Here is a 22894-nt window from a genome sequence, read left to right as displayed (position 1 = left end):
ACATTGAGCCAGTTTTAAAGAAACTGGGTTTATAATGGGCTTTCTCACATTTGTATTGCTGTCCAATACCAATTAGAATTTCTCCCTTTGTCTTTCATTGTGATCAGACCTTCAGCTGAAGTCTAAAACATAAACATATTAATGTGTCAGTACCAACAAGGGTTATTATGTTTCCCCATATTTGATTCCCCAAATAGAAGAAAAAGGTCTCTTGTTGCTCAACCATATCCATTTCCCTTAATATCTCGAAAGCTTAAATTCATGCTCTTCTAGGGTGTTACTGGAAGTAACTGAATCACCCCACTGCAGATTCCTTATTTGTGTATTCTCTCTTCCAAATTTAACTCTTGTTGCATCAAACCAAGTTAATGTTCTGGTAAATCAATGGTGTTCTATCGAGGCCAATGCATACTTCCTGAAGTATGCTACCCAGATCTCTTACAGTACTTCAGGTACAGTAGGACAGGTACGTGGACAGGAAATGTTTAGAAAGTATTGGGCCACACGCTGGCAGGAGAGACTAGCTTGGGTGGGGGCATCGGTTGGCATGGTCCAGCTGGGCTGTAGGGCTTGTTTCCCCACTGTATAACTGTTTAACTAATCAAAGTTTTATACATCTCCAGCAGAAGCTCTCCCTTTCTGCATTACAGTCTAGATGAGAACACCAGAATTTCATCCACCTTTTCAATATGTTCTTTACTTATTGTTGACAGGTTAATCCTTTGTCTGTCTGTGAATTCCCAACTCAGACTTGTGCTGCAGTGTGCTAAGAGCCCAAAGACTGAAACACCGAGAAGAGAGATTCTACAGCAGCAGAGAGACGGTAGTTCCACTTCCAGCATTCCCACTGAGTTTAACTTCATAACTTACAGAGATGAATTAAACATGGAGCGAGGTCGGGTGAGTATATTAAATTGGAGTTTCATCACAAGAGCTTATTAAATGTTTTATGTGGCTTTTATGGATGAAGCCGGCTTGAGTTCTCAAAGAGCTGGGGCTGTAGTGTGACCAGGCTGAAATGTTGTGCAGAGGGAAGTTAATAAGTAAACAATCAACCACTGACCTGCTTGTCCTCTATTAAGCATCCAACCTTATGCAGTACTGCCTCAGGGTGCTGAGATATATTTTCATGAGGGGTATTCACATAAAATGCAATAGCTTTAACAGTTCCAAGATGGTCCAGCATCAAAAATCTTATTGCATAAATCTCAATCCAGCTTTGCACTCCTTCCATCTATCACAGGGAAATCGCACATGACTTTTGTGCCATCTGCTTGGAGTTGTTGCAGAATCTTTATAGGTCTCATGCACTGTTCTACAAAACAGGCAATTGAAAAATGGCTCTGCCGTTACCAAAGCAATTTGATCTATTATCATACAGGGGCTCTTGCACTTACCGGCTTGTCAGATAACCATCCATGGTCTGACAGTTAGTGAGGACAAATGGTTGGTTATATTTGATGTGCATATTTCTCTTCAGTCTGAAAAAGCTGATGTCGGTGGATATTTTTAAGATGTAACTGAATGTATCATCCATTGTGTATGCTCTGGGGTATACTTCTTGTATGCTCACCCACTCTGTCAAGCATTCTGAAGTGTTTTGCCACCATACCCGTGTCCATTACATTAACCATTGCCAAAAGACCAGAAATTTATTTCAATAACTGAAATTACGACAGGGACGGCAAAAGTAGTCCCTTACATCATCCAGGGACCCTGCTGATCCAAATGTGGAACACTGATAAAATACCAGGAGTTCCAGCCTCTGAGTCCATGAAAAGAAGCAATTTCATTGCATATGAAGCAACAAGTCGTGGCAAGCATTTGGTGGTCCATACAAACAACTTGTTTAACTCAACTGCGTTATTCCATCTCCTGCAGATGGGGAGGTGATTATCACACACCCCAATCTCTGGCTCGGGAGGGGAGCCAAGCACCAGATCCACTGGCATGCCCATCTCCTGCGCAAACACAAGCACAGTCAGTGAACACCTGATGTCCGGTATGCCCACAACACCAGGGGTAGGTAACAATCCCAATCGCGCTGATGCCAGCTAAGGGGGATTTCAAGCTGCCCAGCCAGGGTGCGGTTAAAGCGCTCCAGCAGCCCGTCGCTTTGCGGGTGAAGGAGGGTGGTTTGCATTTTGGTGATTCCTGGCCGCCTGCAGACCTCACTAAGCACCTGCGCCTCGAAGTTGTGCTCGCAGTGGAATTCCTCAGGAGTGCTGAAATGGCGGAGGAGTGGGCACTCTGGTCCAGGACCACACGCGTGCCTCTGCCACTTTGTGAAGTAATCCATGGCCTCAAGAACGTAGCAGCTCTCGGCATCGGTGCAGGGGAAGGGGCTCAGGATGTCCACCCCTCTGTGCTCCATTGGGCCCCTCCAGGTGCTGCTGCATTGGGGCCCCCTCTGGGACCTGCCAATTAAACCATTTATGCAGCTTGCACAACTTCTTTGCAACCCCGATATGGCCAGACCCCACCAGCCCGTGCACCAACTGCAGCGCTGTGGCACAGGGAACCAGCATGTCAGGAAACTGCCAGCAATGGAACAGCTACCAGTCGCACACCTCCAGCATGTCCCACTGTGAGTATAGGACGTTTGTCGCTGGATTCAGGGCAGAGTCACTGTCTCACGCCCAGCCATTCCCTCACCCGGGACCTCACCTGCTCGTTGCACAGCTGCTGCTGGTCAATGGTGGGGTGCTCACCACAGGCTGCCACCGTCCCCCAGCTCCACTCATGAAGGCGGAGACGGTGGTGATACTTGTGGCCTCACAGACACAACAAGAGAGGGCGTCAGCATTGCTGTGGTGCTGCCCCCCAAAACCCTAGTTCTGGGGAGCCTCCAACCCCCTCGGGCCCTCTGAGGTTTAACAGCCGGGTCAGTGACACATGGTCCATACAAAGCAGGAAACATCGGCCGAAGAGTTAGGGGCGGAAGTGGCGGAGGGACTGCACCACGGCCAAGCACTCCCAGAGGGTGACACAATAGTTCCGTTCAGGCAGCATAGCGTGCGGCTGAATTTTGCCACAATGCGTTCTCCTTGGTCCCTCTCCTGTGACAGCACTGCCCCGAGCCCCCCGTTGCTGCGGTCTGTGTCAGCAATGAAGGGGCGTGCTGGGTCAGAGTACGCCAGCACCGGGGCCTGAGTGAGCGCAGCTCGGAGCTGATGGAAGGCAGCAGTACAGGTGTCAGTCCAGGCAGAGGGCCTTCCCTTCTCGGTGAGCTGGTGCGGGGAACTGGCGATGTAGCAAAGCCCTCAATAAACTGGTGGTAACTCCAGGAAGCTACAAAGCTCAGAGACATCGAGGGGGCCATTTGTTAATCACCACTACCCATCGCCACTCCTTCCGCATTCACCACGTGCCTGGGAGCTTTGGCTGGCCGCACAGCCTTTCACACGGTTGGTGCGCAGGTTTGCCTGGACGATGGCGGTGAAGACCTCCTCCACATTCTGCAGGGTATCATCAACAATGGTGGCGGAATACCAGAACCTCATCCAATTAGAAGATGCAGCAACTCCACGGAACGTGAGCCATCAGTCTCTGGAATGTGGCAGTGGCATTAACCGGGCCAAACGGCATTACCCATAGCCCTTGACCAATGGTGAAGGCAAATCACTGTGGACATTGAGAGAGCTGAACCAGGTCCAGCTTGCAATACAGTTCAGGGCATCCTCAATTCTGGGCAGCGGGTAGGAGACCTTCTGGGTCACAGCATTGAAACAACGGTAGCTTACGCAGAATCGTCTTCCTACCTGACCGACGCCACAGAGGCTGCCCACGGGCTGTCGGAGGGCTTGATGATGGTGATGTCAGGCAAACATACTGCCAAAGATGGTCCAGCATCAGTGCCTTTACAAAGGCAAGGAGGGCAAGCTCTTCCTGGGCCGTGGGAGGGAACTGGGGGTAGCCATGCTGAGCAAAGTGGCAATAATCTGCTGTGAATGCCCTTCAAACTTTCTCCCAATTGCCACCACTTACTGCCCAGCTCTTCCCTCATTGCTTCTGCCAATGGCCTCTGCTTGAAACACTGCTCCAGGGGCACTATGAGGACCCTGTGGTCACACTGCTACGCTTATATTAAGTCGAGGAGGGCTTGTAGGACATCCCCCTCCAACACCAGGGCAGCCATCGGGTAAGGCTGCAGGCAGATGGTACGATTCTCTCTGGGAGCTTCATGGTGGACCTTGTGGTGTTTATTGTCGAGTCCTGGTGGCTTGGGCGTTGTTGGCGATGCCTGCAACATTAGACATCCTCCTGTGACTGCAGCAAATTGGGTTCCCCACTGTGGGACATGAGGGAGGTGATGATGCACGTTGCCGTGTCCCCTAGGTTGGGGATCTTCAGTATGCTCACCCCTTCGGGGTTCCCTGGAGTCCAGCCCAGCCTGGGGGAGCGAGGGAGGAATACCGGTCAGCCCTTCAACTTATTCCCCAGGTCTTAAAGGGATCCATCTGATGTCGTAACTCACCATCAATTTCTAATGCCACTCTTGACCCCAATGCTGCTTGGTGACAGAGAAGTAAAACTCTTCTAGCTCAACAGCCACTTTTATACGCACAAAAACAGACCGGGCACTGTGACCCGGGGAGAGAACTCACCCAGTCACATTCAAGTGCAGGAGGCGATTATCACACATCCTGCTTACAGTCGGGTGGCCCACAAGCAGACAAGTGAACGGCTATATAACCCAGGCTAAAATGTAACAGTAACTGAACTTGAACATCCCACCATAATCCCAGGAACACATTTTCAAACAAGAACAATAAGAAGAGCTGGCTGCCAGGAATGCTGGGATGAGCTGGCAACCACACCTCCCTCTTCCACCGCACCCCCACACCCAGGAAAGCCAAGGGTGTATGTGGTGACAGGCATGTACCACAATATATTAAGGTGGAATTTCAGTGTGAAAAAAGATCACAATAAGGAAGGAAAGTTGTCCAGAGCAAAATGTAACCAGCAGAACAAGCAGCAGCGAAATTGGAATTATAAACATGATTCATGGAATTTAAGTGATCTTTGACCTCCAATAGTTGACATTTATATGTTTGTGGTTAAAAGACATTGGACCTGATACTGCTGTGATGTATTCAAATCCTGGTGGAAGGATGTGGAGGAGGTAGGTCATGACACTGATTGGTATACAGAATTGGCTTGACCTTGGTATTGCATCTGCGAGCTCTCCTTTCCTTCCAGTCCGTTCTCTTCGATTTGTATTGGGGTGCATTTTCAGCAGCATTTTACTGCACACGTTTCTTATTTCAGATGTACAATAAGAAAGATAGGATCCGTTTCTACAGAGTATACAGATTAATCATTCCTTCTCTGTTGACTCTGTGCTTGCCTCACACATGCAAAGTTCAAAGTAAAATTTATTATCAAAGTAGATACATGTCACCAAATACAATCCTGAGATTCTTTTTCTGCAGGCATACATATATAGAACAGTAACCGTAAATAGGATCTGTAAACTGTACAAACTGTGCAAATGCCAATAATAAATAAATAACAAGATGAAAGGGTCCTTAAGTGAGTGTAGTTATCCCCAAGAGCCTGGTGATTGATGAGTAGTAACTGTTCTTGAACCTGGTGGTGCAAGTCCTGAGGCACCTCTAGCTTAAGTTAGATATGGCCCTTGTGGCGAAAGGGATCAGGGGTATGGAGAGAAAGCAAGTACAGGGTTCTGAGTTGGATGATCAGCCATGATCATACTGAAAGGCGGTGTGGGCTCGAAGGGCCGAATGGCCTACTCCTGCACCTATTTTCTATGTTTCTACCTGATGGCAGCAGGGTGGAAAGACATGGCCTGGGTGGTGAGGATCTTTGCTCTTTCTTTACATAAACTTCAAGCAATGGGAAGAACTCTCACTGTTGCTGTTTAAAGAGATCATCTGCTATTGATTTTTTTTCTTTGCCAAGCAGCTCCAGCGATGTTTTTTCAAGAGTTTTGCCATTTCTAAGATTGTTTTTAATTTAGTAAGTCTCTGGAGAGTATTGCAGTAAGTTGTGAAGCTTTTTTTTTGCAGAATTCTAGGTTTCTGTTTTTGCCAGTTTATATCTACAGTATAACCCCAGTACGTTCAAAGCTAGCCAGCTGTTATGGTTATACAGAATCAAAATGACCACTTAAGTGTCTTTGAAGGATTTATGGACTGCATGGGGCCACATCTGGAAGAGCTATTGCCTCACAGTGCCAGGAACCGGCTTCAGTCCTGCTCTCTAGTGCTGCTTATGTGGGCTTTGCTTGTTTCCCCTGGGATCGCAAGGGCTTCCCCCAAAGGTTTTATTTCCCTCCCACATCCCAAAGGTGTGCTGGTTGGTGAGTTCATCGGCTGATGGAAATTGCCCCTGGTGTGTCGGAGAGTGGTAGAATCTGTAGGGACTGGTATAGAATATTGGGAGAATGAAAAATGATTAGCAAAAATCATTGCCTGAATAGCACGAACTCAATGGGCTGATAGATCTGTTTCCATGCTGTGTATGTCTCTGTAACTCAATGGCTTAAGAGTTTTACAATAAGAGTTTTCTGGCATCAAAAATGAATTATTTTGAGGAGATTGTGTGAAACCAAAGGACCAGTGAAGCGTTCAGATATATAATTTAAAAAATGCTATATTGTGCACGGAGGTGTAAGAAAGGGAAATTTCATTGATACAAAATTTGTGCCTCTGATAATCAAAATCAATCCAGTAAATAACTCTTTTTGACTGGACAATATTGAAGAATATTTATAGCATCTCTTATCTCCACTGTTCTATGTGCTTTAAAACATTAACACCATCAGACATTGGAATATAGTTATAAAACCTTCTCTATTTATTTGATTCTAGTGTTGGATGTGAGCAATGTGAGGCTCTCCGTCCGGTCGACCATCAGTTGCCGGGAAGAGCTGTGAAGTATGATGCAGATTGAATGAGAAAGCAGCAGGACCAGGAAGCAATGAGCTCTTTCAGTGAATCCCATCTGAATTGATCCAACAGAACCAGTTCACTGAGTAGGATAATTCACTGGGTATGTGATGTGACTCATTTCCTTCTCTTCAACTTGAGGTTGTCCTTGCACAGATGAGCAAGGCTCTCTTCCAGGTTACCATTTTCTAGTATAAATTTGTTTTGTGTCACATCAAATAATTCATAGAAGCCTCAAAATGAAAGGCTGCTTATAAATGTATCCAAAAGGGTCTGATCTGATGCCTCTTTGCCTACAGGGAATTATTAAATGCAGTCTGATTTTCTGTTGGGGCTTATTCTGTACATTGTACATCAGATTTAAAACTGTATACCACGATACAGGCTCTTCCGCCTCCAGTGCTGTGCCAACCAATGTAAACCTATCCCATGACGTATCTAACCCTTCCCTCCTACACAGCCCATAAGACTCCATTTTATTTTACATCCATGCATCTTTCTCAGAATCTCTTAAATATCTGTGTTGTATTGGCTTCTACACTCACCCCTGGCAGTGTGTTCCAGCCACTTCCCTCTCTCAGAACTGCTTTTGACACCTCCCCTCCCCTCAAAACATATAACATCAGCCTAATCTTTACAATGACTACTTGCTGAGGATGGACCCAGATTTCTGGATCTTGGCCTGTGGATCAGCCTCTGTCGGTAATGTTTCTGCTCTCTACTTTTTTTTTGTTGCTATTTTGGGCGACTTTGATTGGGGCGGCCTGCAGAAAATGAACTGAGCATCCCTAGCTCTTCGATTTTGTGTTTTATATTCTGTGTTTCTCGCTTGTCTTTTTCATTGCTGTTTGCGTGATTTTTTTTTTACACAGATGGGAGGATTGATGTTTCTCTTTGAACAGGTTGACTGTTTTCTTTGTTTCGTGGCTGTCTGTGGGGAAGTCTTTGAATCTTTAACCCTTGAACCCCAGTGGCTGGCAAAAAGTGGAAATCAATAAAACTGCAGATGTGCTGAATCTGAAATAAAAATGAAAGTCATTGAAAACACTTAACAGCATCTGATGAGGGGTTCTCTGCTTGAACCCTAGGAGAGACTGACATGTGATTTTGTTGGCATTCTCAGAAACTGACTCTTACCCAGGCACAAGGAAAACATCGGTACCACAGGTGGCCCAGAAGTCAATGTTTCTGACAGGTAAGGCAATCATATAGTGTCATGGAAAGTCTGTCTGTCTTGTTGAAACTGATCAGTAGAGGGGTCCACAATGGGAAGGAAAGGGGAAGCCACTGACTCCTCTTTCTCCTGTCCCTGAAAACCTAACGAAGAAGTTAATCTTGTGTCAAGAATCCCGCTAGGCTCCAGAAGGGTATTCTGCTTCCTACAGAGAGGGGTTCTGGGTATGACACCACAAAACTGCACAAGATCAATAGCTGAGGAGGACACAGCTAAAACAGCTTTATGGTAAAGTGATTTGACTGTGAGGAACAGAATGAGCGAGGTAAGGGTGTCTGATCTTGTGTACAGACTTCCTGATGAAAGGAAGTACCAACAGATGTCCTTACAGTAAAGAGCTCACCCGCTGATCAGGAAAGAGGATATGTGTTGTCCCTCCAGTCCACCGATGAGTGACGACTCAAAATGATTAACTTCAGAACTGCAAGAGAACCCGGCGTAGGTTAAGAACAAAAGAAAGCTTTGCAAAGATAGGAGAACAATGATAGAAAAGATGAGCAATCTGAGACATCAGGAGCACCAACTTGAGCACAACCATTCTAAGAAGGAGGCTTGTGAGTTCGGAACTGTGAAGCTGACTAATTTTCTCTCATATGGGAAGTATTTATGTACAAGCCATGAGTCTTGTGAATGAATATAAAATGTGATAATTTGGAACAGTAATTCAAACATGGCATTGTTGGAAGTCAGTGATCCACATACATACTTCAGTCATCTCTATACCAATAGAGATAAGGTTGCACTAAAGCTTTGTTTAGGGTGGGGGTTCCCAATGTTTTTTATGCCATGGACCCCTACTATGAACCTCAGGTTGGGAACCCGTGATTTAGTGTCTCTTTTTTTTCAACGTGTTAGTTGACCCCCCCCCCCCTTCCTGTCGAGGGAATAGGGTCCACATTGGGTGCTGTTGTCACCAGTTATGTGATCCATAGCTAAGCTTGTGGGGAAGACGGTGCATGTGAGTCACGGAGACACAGACTGGTGCAAGATCTGACAGCAAAGGCTCCAGGAATATTCCACGGTTAATGAGAGGTGAAGTCTGATCTTATGCATGACAAGATGGACGACTCTTAACCTCACAATCTACCTTGTTGTAATCTTGTACCTTATTGTCTAGCTGTGCTGCAAATTCTCTGAGATGTTACTCTTTATGGAGCATCGTTAATGTTTTCCCTTGTTTTTCCTCAATGCACTGTGTAATGATTGTATGAACAAGCTGTGTGAGCAAGACAAGATTTTCACTGTAACTCAGTACATCTGGCAATAATAAGCCAATTCCAATCCTGATTCTCCTTGGTCCAGAAAAAGTATTGACATTTCTTTTACTAAAGAAGCAGGTTGAAAGCTTCCCAAAATGGAAGAAGCACACTTCATGGGCCTGGGGGAGTTACAGTAGTTTAGTGCATGATCTGGGTAAGTGAAGTTAGTGAATCAAGTAGCATCCGGTAGATCAAAGCTAAGGGGAATGGACTGGACAGACAAGCAAATGAAGAATATTTCAGTACATGTGTGGGGGAAGGAAAGGGATAGCAAAGGAAGAGAGCAGATAGATCTGGAGATGTCAACCATCTGTGGAACAGATACAGGAATGGAGGGAGTAAAAAATGTAATATCTGAGCTTGTGGAAGCAAACACCAAGAAAACTGTTTAGTGGAGAATTGACCCACGTATGCTAAAATATCAGATTCCACAACAGCAAACAATTGTAAAATTAATTAAAATGAAAACATAAAATGCCCATCAAGCCATTGGGCATCTGTGAATACGCTTTGATTTTGACCTTTAGCTCTGTTTCTCTCCTCACAGATGCCTTCTCTGTTGCTGAGTATTGCTCATAATTGCCCCTTTCTCAGATTTTCAGCATCTTCAGTTTTTATTTTCTTTAATTTTCTTCTGAAGGAAGTTGCTTTACGTATTCACAAAGTAGGCCTTGTATCTCCAGTTAAAGCCTGATTCAGAGGAGTGACACCAAGACTGTTCAGAGAAGTTGGAGAAGGATTGGGTGGTTACAAAGGAGAGAAATGATTAATGGAAACTGTGATGCTCATGGGTCTCAGATCCACAAATGCTATAACACATGCACCATCTGATGTTACTGAACCTGCCCTGTGGCCCTGGTGTTTTTGCATATCCTCTCCACAGAAGATATCTCTAAGAAGATTGATGGAAGTGGACTACATGTTCACAGATGATCTTTGATGGACCGGAGAACAAAAATAGATAGAAATGAGATACAACTTTGTTTGAATGGACAGTTCACTCCGTCTTATCTTGCCATTAATGTCACAGAGTTAGTATCATATGGTTGAATGATACTTGCAGAGTAGGATCTGGGGAGCCTTCACAGGGATTTTGGATCTTCCGCATCCACCTGAGAAGGTAAATCAGGAATTGATTTAACTCTTGGGTTGAGGACAGAGGCACATTTGAGCAGATGATTACAACTTTGTCACTGAAAATGTAAAACAACATTGGAAGTCTTGTGGATGGAACAGTACTGCCGCTATCACACTGTGCTGGAGACGGCTCAATTCTGATGTTTGGGTGCTGTGGGTGTGGAGTCGCCATGTTCTCCTCGTGTTCATATGTGTTTCCTCTGAGTAAGGTGGTTTCTTCCAACACTCCAAACATGTGGGTTTGGTCACTGTAAAGTTCCCCTAGTGTGTAGAATCTGGGAGGAGTAGGCAGGAGTCCACAAGAATAAAATGGATGGTTGATGTTTGACGCATTGTGGAGCAATGGGCGTATTTCTGTGCTGTTTCTCTCTATAGCGGCATCTACAAGAAGGTTCATGAAGGCTGAATCTATCACTGAGGATCTCCACCACCTAGGCTATACTGTTTCCTTGCTGCTACCATCAGGCAGGATGTACAGAAGTCTTAAGCCTTATACCTCTGGCTTCAGGAACCATTGGGGTCTAGGACCAACCTGCCAAATTGTAACCCTGCCTCAGTAACACCACAGACTAACAACTGATAGTGTCTTTGATTTTTTTTACACCAAGGTCTTGCTATTGCAGTCTACTTATTCATTGTATGGTACAATGTCATGCGTAACTTGTGTATAAACTATGTTCTGTGTGATGTCTGAAGCTACATGCTTGTGATACTACTGCAAGGAAATTTTTCATCATTCCTGCACCTCACCATAATTGTGCACTTGACAATAAACTCACCTAAACCCTAGAAATCTGTGCCAAGGTGAAAGACATCTCCAACCTATCGGGGTGAGAGGGGGGAGGATTCACTTGCTCTGGTTCGTAATGGTGCCAATAATTTGGGGTGCAGTAAGCAAGTGGTCCTGTTTAGAGACAGCATGGCACTGGGAATTAAGTTAACAAAATCTCCAGTGAAACTGTCTGGATTATTATCCAAGACAGATGCAAAAAAAAAAGAGGATGGTTAAACCCATTCAGGTGATTTTTCTAGAATGTGGTCATGTGGGAAAAGAGATTTCATCGCATGAGCATTTGTTTCAGTATTGGCATAGCAGGAAGTATCATTGACATAGACTTCACCTTAACTAACGTGGAAGCAGGGTCCAGCCAGCAGGGTAAGTGACAAAGATCAGGGAAGGGGGGAGATGTATGTGAGGTAAGAGGCTGTGAAGAGAAGTTACACCAGTAACAGCTCAAAGACTAATGATCGGGACAAGTATTAAGTAATAGACCTCTGGTTAATAAAACAATATGTAAGTTCATTTAAGTGAGAGGGAGAAGTAAGAAATCTGTTAGTAACACAAGAGAACCGAAGGGTGCAGCCCAAGTAAGTGTCCATTTAGAGAGAATGAATTCCACGGAGACTGGAAACAGAGGCTCTTCAGAAATATAGTGAATGTTTCCTAACCTAAGTGAGAGTCTCTGCAGCAGCAGCTATATTCCTCTGAAGAGGAGCAAGTGTGGAGCACTTGTATGTTGTTAGTATCTACATCCCAGTGAAGTTGTTGCAAATACATTTTTCATTATAGTGTTCATAATAGTAGCTCAACTGGGCTTGAGAAACCCATGTTTCTTGACTTAGCCAAGGTGAGGGACATCTCAAATGAACTTCAGTGAAAGGGTGGGGGTTGGGGGGGTTCACTTGCTCTCCACCTAAGGACACACAGAGGTGGAGAAAACCAGCTTTAGCTAAACAAGATACTCATCAGCCTGAAGCAATGATCCAATGACAATCATGGCTACTGCTGAATGTCCACAGATACTGATGCACGGGCAACATTGTGAACAAACTGCACAAGTAACTACTACTTCTAACTCGCAGGAAACAAAACAAAGAATACAACAAGATACTTCATTAAGAATACTTTTTCTTGTAAAATTTATGGTAAATGAACACCACAAACAATGAAGAGGCGAGTGAAGGCAAGGTTGAGTCAAGGGTCAAAGGGTATGGGTGCAAGGTGAGGTTGAGGCATGTTCGAGGCAAAGTCAGGGTGAGCAGAGTGGAGGGGCGGCTTATTCGAAGTCCGCTCACCTAAATTGAGAGAGGATTGATCAGTCTAAGTGCCAGGCTGATTTGGAAAGGTCGGGTACAGGCCGCGTCATGGTGAATGGTGTCCAAGCCCAGAGCTTATTGATACAGCAGGCCTGGGTCCTAGTGTGAGGAACAGCCCGATGTTTGGATGATTTAAAAGCCAGAGCATATGGATTGCCTGCCAAGACAGGGTGTCAAGACAAGAGGTGAAGGTTGGGCTGGTTCTACTGGCTGCTCCACGATGTGTACTTGGCTCTACACTAAACTGAGACCTAGGCTGTGGCCTGCTCCAGTTGCTCCAGACCTTGTGTCTGAGGGCTCCATGACATTTACTCAGCTCTGTGCTGAACTGAGGCCGAGGCTGTGGCCTGCTCTGGTCTTCATGTCTCTGGCTCATTTTTGTTCTGAATGTTATATGCTTCCTTTACTTGTTCGTACAATTTCTTTTTTTTTCCTCTCTGTACATTGGGAGTTTGAAGGTCTTTTTTTTTATAAGTTATTTTGGGTTTCTTTGTTTTGTGGCTGCCTGTGAGGAGATGAATCTCAAGGTTGTACCATATTATATATATATATATATATATACACACACACACTTTGGTAATAAATGTACTTTGAACTTCAAAGTGACCTACCCCTTAAAATCACCATCTCTATCTACCATGCTTTTGAACTGAGCCTTAAAAATGCTTTGGAATGTTCTCCTTTCTCCATTAATTTCTATATATTCCATCCTATGCTATTGTTTGAAAATTTGCAATGACCTTGACCTTTCTTAATTAAGTTCATCAACAGTATTGCATCATGCTAGTACCCAGTAAAGAATGGGATCACCAAGCTGGAGAGAAATTATTTATCAATGTATTTATTTATAGAAGCATTCTGACACACATTAATCATGAATTTGCAAAATCATGTGCTGAAGTGAATTTTGAAAATGAATCTTCGAGTAAGTGGTTTTGATCATGCAAATAACTGACCTTTGGTAATAGCTTTGTATGACTAAATTAAAGGTATTTTAATAAAGATCATTTTCTTTAAACCTCTGGCATAATTGCAGGTCTTATTGGCACTTGTTAATTAATGGAGCTGTAAGAGGTAGGCTTGTAAGATATCTTAATTAACTAATCTGTCCAACCAAGATTTGTATTTCATTTCCATTATTTATTATCTAATGGCTTTCTGAGTAGAGATATTTCATTCAGAAAAAAAACATACATAATTAACCAGTCACAAGAGGCTCGTTAACTGCAACACCTTCTACTCGGGTTTGTGAGTTCAGAAGGTCTCTGCCTGTTGACTTTATTTTACTTTTGAGTTCAATTAAAGATATGTACTGCCTTTGAGAAACTACTGTTTGGTGTGACAGAAAATGCTCTAGCTTTCTGCTGCTGTTTAGTTGCCAATGCTTAATATTGAGACATATGAGGAGTGACATAAGCCATCTCCAATAATTATAGGACCATAACTCATAGGAGCAGAATTAGGCCATTTGGCCAATCGAGTCTGCTCCACTATTCAATCATGACTGATCCTTTTATCTTCTCCTCTGCCCCACTCCCCAGTCTTCTCCCTGTAACCTTTGATACCATGTACAATCAAGAATTCTGCAAGTTCTGCCTTAAATACACCCAACAACCTGGCCCCCATAGATGTCTGTGGTAATAAATGCCGCAAATTCACCACCCTCTAGCTAAAGAAATTTCTCCACATTTCTGTTTTAAATGGATGCCCCTCTAACCTGAGTCTGTGCCCTCTTGTCCTAGACTCCCCCACCATGGGAAACATTCTTTCCACCTCTAGGCCTTTCAACATTCAAAAGGATTCAATGAGATCCTCCCTCATCCTTCTAAGTTCCAATGAGTACAAACCCAGAACAATCAAACCTTCCTCGTATGATAACCATTTCATTCCCAGAAATATCCTTGTGACCCTCCTCTGAACTCTTTCCAATGCCGGCACATCTTTCCTCAGATGAGAAGCCCAAAGCTTTTCACAATACCCAAGGTGAGTCCTCACCCAGTGCCTTATAACATCTCCGCTTCACATCCCTGCTCTTCTATTCAAGACCTCTAAAAATGAATGCTTTCCTCACCAATGACTCTACCTGCAGGATTTTCTCCCAGTTTAGAAAATAGCTTGCACAAATGTTTCTACTCCCAAAGTGCATAACCAATCATTTTTCCACATTATATTTCATTTGCCACTTTCTTGCACATTCTCCTACTCTAAGTCCTTCTTCAGCCTAATTGTTTCCTCAACGCTATCTGCCCCTCCACCAATCTTCATATCATCTGAAAATGTGGCAACAAAGTCATCATTTAAATCATTGATATACAGCATAAAAAGAAGCAGTTCCAACAACGACCCCTGCAGAACACCACTAGTCACTGGCAGCCAACCAGAAAAGGGTCCTTTTATTCCCACTCACTGCCTCCTACCAAACAGTCAATGCCAATAACTTTCCTATAATGCCATGGGCTCATAATTTGGTAAGCAGCCTCATGTGTGGCACCTTGTCAAAGGCCCTCTGAAGGTCCAAACATACAACATCCACTATACACCCTTTATCTACCTTACATGTAATTTCCTCAAAGAATTCCAACAGGTTCGTCAGGTAAGTTTTTCCCTTTGCTGGCTTTGTCCTATCTTGTCCCGAGTCATCAAGTACTCCATAACCTCATCCTCAATATTTGACTCCAACATCTTCCCAACCACTGAGGTCAGACTAACTGGTCTATAATTTCCTTTCTGCCACCTTTCTCCTTTCTTAAGGAGTGGAGTGACATTTGCAATTTGCAATCTTCTGGAAGCATGCCAGAGTCCAACGATTTTTGGAAGATTATTACTAATGCCTCCACAATCTCTGCCGCTACCTCTTTCACAACCCTAGGGAGCAGCTCATCTAGCCCATGTTCCCATAGATATTTCAGCTTTTTGAGCATCTTCTCCCTCCTTATAGTAACTGCATTCACTTCTCTTCGCTCACACTCTTCAACATCTGGCACATCCAGCTCTCTAATATTTTAGCAAAAATTGTATATGAGTATTTAAATCTGCAGGAATTTCCATGTGTATTTGAAATTATGCATTTGTGTGCATTTACCTTAATACACACAGACTGACTACATTTACTTGATAGTACATACTTATTGTCCATTATGTCACTGACATTTAGGGCAGCAATGACTGTCCTCCATCTCTGACACTGTTCTCCATCATGTCAGTAGCTTTTCCTCAGTTTTCACTACTGTCAGTCACATAAATCCTGTGTGGAGACTCGGGGAATACTCTACCACTCAGATGTGGGATTCTAAATTGCCATTTTGATTTACCAGTCAGGGTTGTTGGCCCTAAGCTGAACCCCCCAAACTTGGTGGACTGGTGGACATTCTTCATCTGTCCTCTACCCCTTGGTCTGTTTGGCCCTACCAACAGCCAGAGCATTAAACCCTGACTTCAGCCAACAAAGTTGAAGCGTTGATTGGAGTCCTGCACAGACACAACAGAGTGTTCCCGCACAGGTCCGACAAAAAGCTTGGAAACGCCTCAGACGTTTCGATGGAAGTCATTGATTGGAGTACTGCACAGACGGAACAGGAGCATTTCTGTACAGGCACAACAAAGAGCTTTTAAAAACCAGGTCTCTATGAAAGAGAGGTACCGCCTAGCAGAGCGATCGTCGCGGGAGCGGTTATTGTAGGAATAGTCTTGAGTCAGAGTAGTAAGGTTTGGTGAGAACAGGCAGAGGCTGAGTAAGTAGACTTCCAGCCTCCCCGGTGGCCGCATCTGCACCAGGTGCCTCAAGAAGCCGCTCCGCAGAGACTGTGTTAGGGAACCTGAGCTGCAGCTCGATAACTTTCGGTTTGTTAGGGAAACTGAAGCAGTGATAGACAGGAGCTACAGGGAGGTAGCCACACCAAAGCTACAAGAGAAAGATAAGTTGTGACTGTCAGGAGAGGGAAGGGGGAACATCAGATAGTGGAGAGCACCTCTGTGGCCAATCTCCTCAACAATAGGTATTCCATTTTGTGTAATGTTAGAGGGGACGGCCTACTTGGGGGAAGCAACACCGGCCGTGCCTCTGGCACTCAGTCTGGCCCCGTGGCTCAGAAGTGTAGGGAACTGAAGAGAATGGCCACAGTTATAGGGAACTCTATAGTCAGGGGACATATAGGCTATTTTGTGGAACAGAACAGGAAGCACGAATGGTAGTTTGCTTCCCAGGTGCCAGAGTCCAAGGTATTTCTGGAAGCCTCTACAATATCCTGAAAAGGAAGGGTGGCAGGCAGAAGTCGTGGTACGTGACATAGAGAGAAAGAGGCAGGAGTTCCTGAATACAAGGAGTTAGGAAGGAAGCTGAGAAGCAGGACGCCTAGCAGAAGCAAGAGTAGTAATTTTGGGATTGCTGCCTATGCCACACAACAGTGAGGATAGGAGTAGAATGAGGTGGCAGATAAATGCATGGCTGAAGAATTGGAGCGGGGGACAGGAATTCAGATTTCTGGATCTTTGGGACCTCTTCTGGGGCAGATGGAAGTGTTGGAGTCTATTATTAAGGATTAGGTTTTGAGCTACTTGGAGACTAATGAGAAAATAAGTCAAAGTCAGCACAGTTCCTGTTAAGGGAATTTTGCTGACAAATCTGCAAGAGTTCTTTGAGGAAGTAACAGGCAGTGGATGTCACTTGCTTGGATTTTCAGAAGGCATTAGATAAGGTGCCACACATGAGGCTGCTTAACAAGATAAAATCCTGTGGCATTACAGAAAGATTCTGGCATGGATAGCAGAATGGCTGACAGACAGGAGGCAGCGACAGGGAATAAAAGCGGACTTATCTGGTTGTCTACCGGTGACTAGTGGTGTTCCTCAGGGGTCTGTATTGGGTCTGCGACATTTCACATTGCTTGTCAAGGATTTCGATAATGGAATTCAATCACAAACAAGAGAAAATCTGCAGATGCTGGAAATCCAAGCAACACACACAAACTGCTGGAGTAGCTAGGCAGGCCAGGAAGCATCTATGGAAAAGGGTCCAGTCAACGTTTCAGGACCCTTTGGCAGTCCTGAAATATTGACTATATTCTTTTCCATAGATGCTGCCTGGCCTGCTGAGTTCCTCCAGCATTTTGAGAATGGAATTGATGGCTTTGTGGCAAAGGTTGAGGATGATACAAAGATAGGTGAAGGGATAGGTAGTACTGAGGAAGCAATGCAATTGTAGCAGGACTTCGACAAATTGTAAGAATGAACAAAGAGGTGGCAGATGGAATACAGTTTTGGGAAATGTATGAAAATGCATTTTGGTAAAAGGAACAATAATGTGGACTACAATCTAAATGGGGAAAAGGTTCAAACATCTTTGATGCCGAGAGATTTAGCAGTCCTCGTGCAGAACTCCTAGAAGGTTAATTTACAGGTTGCATCTGTGGTAAAGAAGGCAAATGCAACGTTGGTATTTATTTCAAGAGGAATAGAATATAAAAGCGAGGAGATAATGCTGAGCCTTTATAGGACCCTTGTCAGGCCACACTTGGAATATTGTCAACAGTTTTCGGCCCCATATCTCAGAAAGGATTTGTTGTCATTGGAGACAGTCCTGAGGAGGTTTACAAGGATGATATCAGGAATGAAGGAGTTAAGATATAAGGAGCGTTTGGCAGCTTTGGGCCTGTAATCACTGGAATTTAGAAGAATGCAGGGGATCTTATTGAAACATACTGAACATTGAAAGGACTAGAACGGGTGGATGTGGAGAGGATGGGTATCCAGAACTAGAGGGCACAGTCTCAAAATTGAGGGATGACCCTTTAAAATGGAGTTAAGGAGGAATTTTTTTAGCCTGAGAGTAGTAAATCTGTAGAATGCTCCCACAGACTGTGCTGGAGGCCAAGTCCATGGATCTATTTAAAGTGGAAGTTGATTATTTCTTGATCGGTCAGGGCATCATTGGATCAGTTTTGGTCATCCTGCTGTCATTGAAATGGAAAGAGTGCAGAAGAGATTTTCAGTCACTGAGACTTAAGGGAGCTATGGAAAGGGACTGGGTGGGCTAGGACTTCATTCATTATAGCACAGGATGTGAATGCTGATATTGTGGTAAGCATTTGATCCATAATGAGTAACTAGGAAGCTCGTTAAACACAACACAAACTGGACTGGGCAGGAACACAGGCAGGAAAGGAACTTTAGGGTGATATGGACAAAATGCAGGCAAATGAGACTCACTGAAATGGGTGTCATGGTTAGCATAGGCCAGGTGGGCTGAAGGGCCTGTTTCCATGTAGTATGACTCTATGGTTCTATGACCCTACACAAGCTGTGTGTATGGTATATATTTAAACACCTGTATGCAGTATTTGAACTTAAGCAGGCAATGTATTTATTGTATACTATTTTAACACAGTGAAGATGTTCTTGTATGCATAAGTATGCAGCATACCTACTTTTAACCTTAGTCTCTGTCTATCTATTTACCTGTTGGGTTGATGTAAATAGAATCAGCCATTTTGGGCAGTTCTCTGAGAACCAAAGATAGTATCCTGAGATGCTGGAAGCCTGATTGTGGATGTGTGTGTTGTTTAGCAAGTCAGTCCCCCTCTAAGGAGGGGTATACGTAGTCGATGATTCAGGCTAAGGCCGTTCATCTGCCCAAGGCAGTTAAAACCAGTGTAATTAGTTTGACACAGCATTATGGGCCATGGGGTCTGGTCCTGTGCTGGACTCTTCTAAGTTCCATTTTCTCAAGTCAAGTCACTTTTTATTGTCATTTTGACCATAACTGCTGGTGCAGTACATAGTAAAAATGAGACAACATTTTTCAGGACCATGGTGCTACATGAACAATACAAAAACTACACTGAACTACGTAAACCAGCACAAAAACTAAACTAGACTACAGACCTACCGGGACTGCATAAAGTACACAGAACAGTGCAGTCATTACAATAAATAACAAACAAGACAATAGGCACAGCAGAGAGCAGTAGGTTGGTAGTCCGATGGCTTGGGGGAAAATCTGTTACATAAATAAACAGCTGCATGGTGGCGTCTGGGATTCCGTCCGTTTCTGTACTCCCGCCGAGTATTCTGTTACCACAGATGTCGTCCAATTTAATGTCCATTGGAGACCCTACATTCTGTGAGAAGGTTCATAGTTGTCAAAGGGAAAAAAAAACAAAGTGTTCAGATTGGTAATTTTTAGAATTCAACAAAGGATGATCATGGAATTGATGAAGAAAGGGAAATAAAGCAGTGAGAACCAAAAATAAAACAGATAAATCAAATGTTCTAATGTAAAAAAGGAAAAGACTATTCAGGGTAAAAGTGGTTCCATGGCAGACAGTAAAGGAGAATTCAGAATGGAAATAAAAGTTTTGTGTCTGACTACAAAAACCTCTCTGATATACTGCAGCATGAAGAACAGAAATCCTGTTAAGTGCTGACAACAGGCTGAGAAAATGAAGGACAACGCACCCACAGAATGCTGGTATGCGTTTTGTACACACTGCTCCAAATTTCCAGCATTTGTAGAAACTCTTGTGTCTCTAAGAAAATAATGGAATATTTAAAAATAATTTTCAAGACACTTAGAAAATAATAATAGGATTGTACAAAGTCATCATGGAAAAATGAAAGTAAATAATGTTTGATTTATTAATCTAAGTTTTTTTGAGGATATGCCAGCTAGAGTAGGTGAGAGGGAATAAATGGATTTTCAGAAAGCTTTCAGTATGGTCCCACACAGGATCGGCGAACAAGGTTAGCAGATACGGAATTGAGGATAATGTACGGAATTGGTGAAAAGAAGGTTTACAGGATTGAGATAGTTGTTTGAATACAGACGATTGACTCCACTTTGCTATAAAAGCTTCCATTGTTTGCCAATTAAAGCAACAGGGGAGATAGAAACATTGAGGCAAATGCAGAAGGTGAGTGATTGTTCAGTGCAGGCTACCTGTCTATCGAACCCTCTGCTGCTGGAGGAGCCTGTGTGGCCTATCGCTGTGCCCAGAGAATAGGCCTGTGTGCTCGAGCTGAGACTCTCTCCTTCAGTGACGTTGGAGGATGTTACCAAGTTTCTCTGTTTATGGATTTGGATTATGGACTTTTTCAGTCTTGTGGCTTTTATATTCTATGCTTTTGCCCAATCTTTCTGATTGTTTTTGTATGGGGAGGGGGATTTGGGGGTCGAAGTTTCCTATTACGTTTTTGTGCCGAGTAAGGAGGTTTGGGACTGATGTTCTTGCTGCAATTTTGTTAGCTTTTGTGTGGGGGGGAGGATTTGGGGGCCAATGTTGTTATTGAGATTTTTGTGAGGAAGGAGGGGGTTTGGGAGTCAATGTTAATGTTGCGTTTTTGTGTGTGGGAGGTGGGTTTTCAGTTTTTCTTTGTTTCGTGGCTGTCTGGAGAAGAAGAATCAGTTTTATGTTGCATACATACTTGGATAACAAGTCACCCTTTGAACTTTGAAATTTTGTATAGTATCACAAGAACAACATCACATTGAATGTCAGGGATTGAGCGTGGATTTCAGGAAGGGAAGTCAGGAGCAGACACACCAGTCCTCATTGAGGGATCAGTGGTGGGAAAGGTGAGCAGCCTCAAGTTTCTGGGAGTCATCATCTTAGAGAATCCAACTTGGACCCAGCACGTTGCCATTTTCATGTGCTCTCTTCATGTTACTACCATCAGGAGGTGGTACAAGAGCCTGAAGACCTACACTCAATGCTTTAAGAACAAATTCTTCCCCTCCATCATCAGATTTCTGAATGGTCCATGAACTTATGAACACTACCCCACTATTTTCACACTATTTATTTATTATTGTAACCTTTAATCATTTTTATATCTTGCGCTGTACTGCTGCCACAAAGCAACAATATCACAGCATAAGTCAATGATGATAAACCCAATTTTGATTCTGATTCTGATTCTGTAGTGGCTTGGAGTGACCGTAGCCAGTTCCCTCCATTTCATTGTGAATGCCATTTGTTCTGTCTACAAAATGCACTGCAGTTATCCGTCTCAGTTAACATCACTCAGACTCACAACCTCCACTACTGCCAACAACAGCAGCACAAGACCACCACCATCCACAGGAACTCCTTCAAGCCAGTGACCATTCTGACCTGGAAAAGGCCGTACATGCAGTTTTTAATATCTCCTGCAGGAAAATCCAGATCACTACTTGTGCCTGACTCACAGGACCACTCCAGGCTTTAAAAGATCAAGTATAATGTCAAGTTCATGTTTATGGTCATCACATGGTCGCATCCACGCAAACACATGGTTAAGTGTGTTTTTGTGCACATATACAATCAAATGGAACAACTTTCCTCCAGACTAGAGTGCACCCACAAAACATATATGACACACAGCACATAAACCGAAATGTCAGCATAAATACAGTAAGTTAGTTAAATATTCCAAAGGCATGGAGTGCACAGCACAGATGAACTGTGAACAGTAGACTGATCACTACCTTAGTGATGAGAGGGTGGTGGCGAAAGGGCATTCATTAGTCTCAAAGCCTGAGGAAAGAGGCTGTTGCCCAGTCTGGCAGTCCTAATCCTGGTGTATCTGTACTTCTTTCCTGACAGTAGTGGGTCAAGGAGATTGTCAGATGGGTGGTGGGGATCCTCAGTGATACAATGCTCCCAGTAAATGTCACAAATTGTGGTGAGGGATACCCTGGTGATCCTTTCGGTGGCTTTCACTGTCCTCTGTAGGCCGTGTGCTCTGATGTCTCACAGCTTCCATGCCACACAATGAGGCAGCCAGACAGGGCACTCTCGATGGTGCTCCTGTAGAAAGTTGTTCGAATGGGAGTGGGGAGCCTTGCATGCCTCAGTCTCCTCAGGAAGTGGAGATATTGGCTTCTTGACTAGTGAGGAGCTGTTGTGGATCCAGGTTAGGTTGTCCATTATCTGCTCACCAAGGAACTTCATGCTCTTCACTCTCTCCACAGCAGAGCCATTGATGTGCAATGGAGAATGGTTGAATTGTGCCTTCCTGAAGTCCAAAATCATCTCTTTTTGTCTTGTCCATGTTGACACACCATTTGACAAGACTCCCTAGCTCCTCTCAGTATGCTGACGTCAGCACTGTGGTAGCATCAGTGAACTTGATGAAGTGGTTTGAGCTGGACCCAGCGATGCAGTCATATGCCAGCAGTATGAACAGCAGAAAGCTGAACAGACTGCCATGGATGCATGATAGATCTTGACGTGTTGCTGCCAACTTGGAGTGACTAGGTCGTTCCATTGAGAAGTGAA

At 44.0% G+C, this 22894-nt stretch overlaps 1 long non-coding RNA gene across 1 annotated transcript in view; it reads left to right on the top strand.

Moving 5' to 3' along the window:
• The first annotated feature begins 783 nt into the window (after window positions 1–783).
• LOC132381978 (uncharacterized) overlaps window positions 784–22894 on the top strand; it is a 72390-nt gene continuing 50279 nt past the window's right edge. Inside the window, exons 1-3 of the long non-coding RNA XR_009508162.1 lie at window positions 784–900; window positions 6837–7017; window positions 8038–8109. This is a non-coding gene — a long non-coding RNA (uncharacterized LOC132381978). The remainder of the gene's footprint in view (window positions 901–6836; window positions 7018–8037; window positions 8110–22894) is intronic.

Source organism: Hypanus sabinus, chromosome 27 (genome assembly GCF_030144855.1).
Source record: "Hypanus sabinus isolate sHypSab1 chromosome 27, sHypSab1.hap1, whole genome shotgun sequence".
NCBI classification, from domain to species: domain Eukaryota; kingdom Metazoa; phylum Chordata; class Chondrichthyes; order Myliobatiformes; family Dasyatidae; genus Hypanus; species Hypanus sabinus.
Note: the sequence above shows the minus strand (reverse complement) of the source record. Positions and strands in the feature narration are given on the sequence as shown.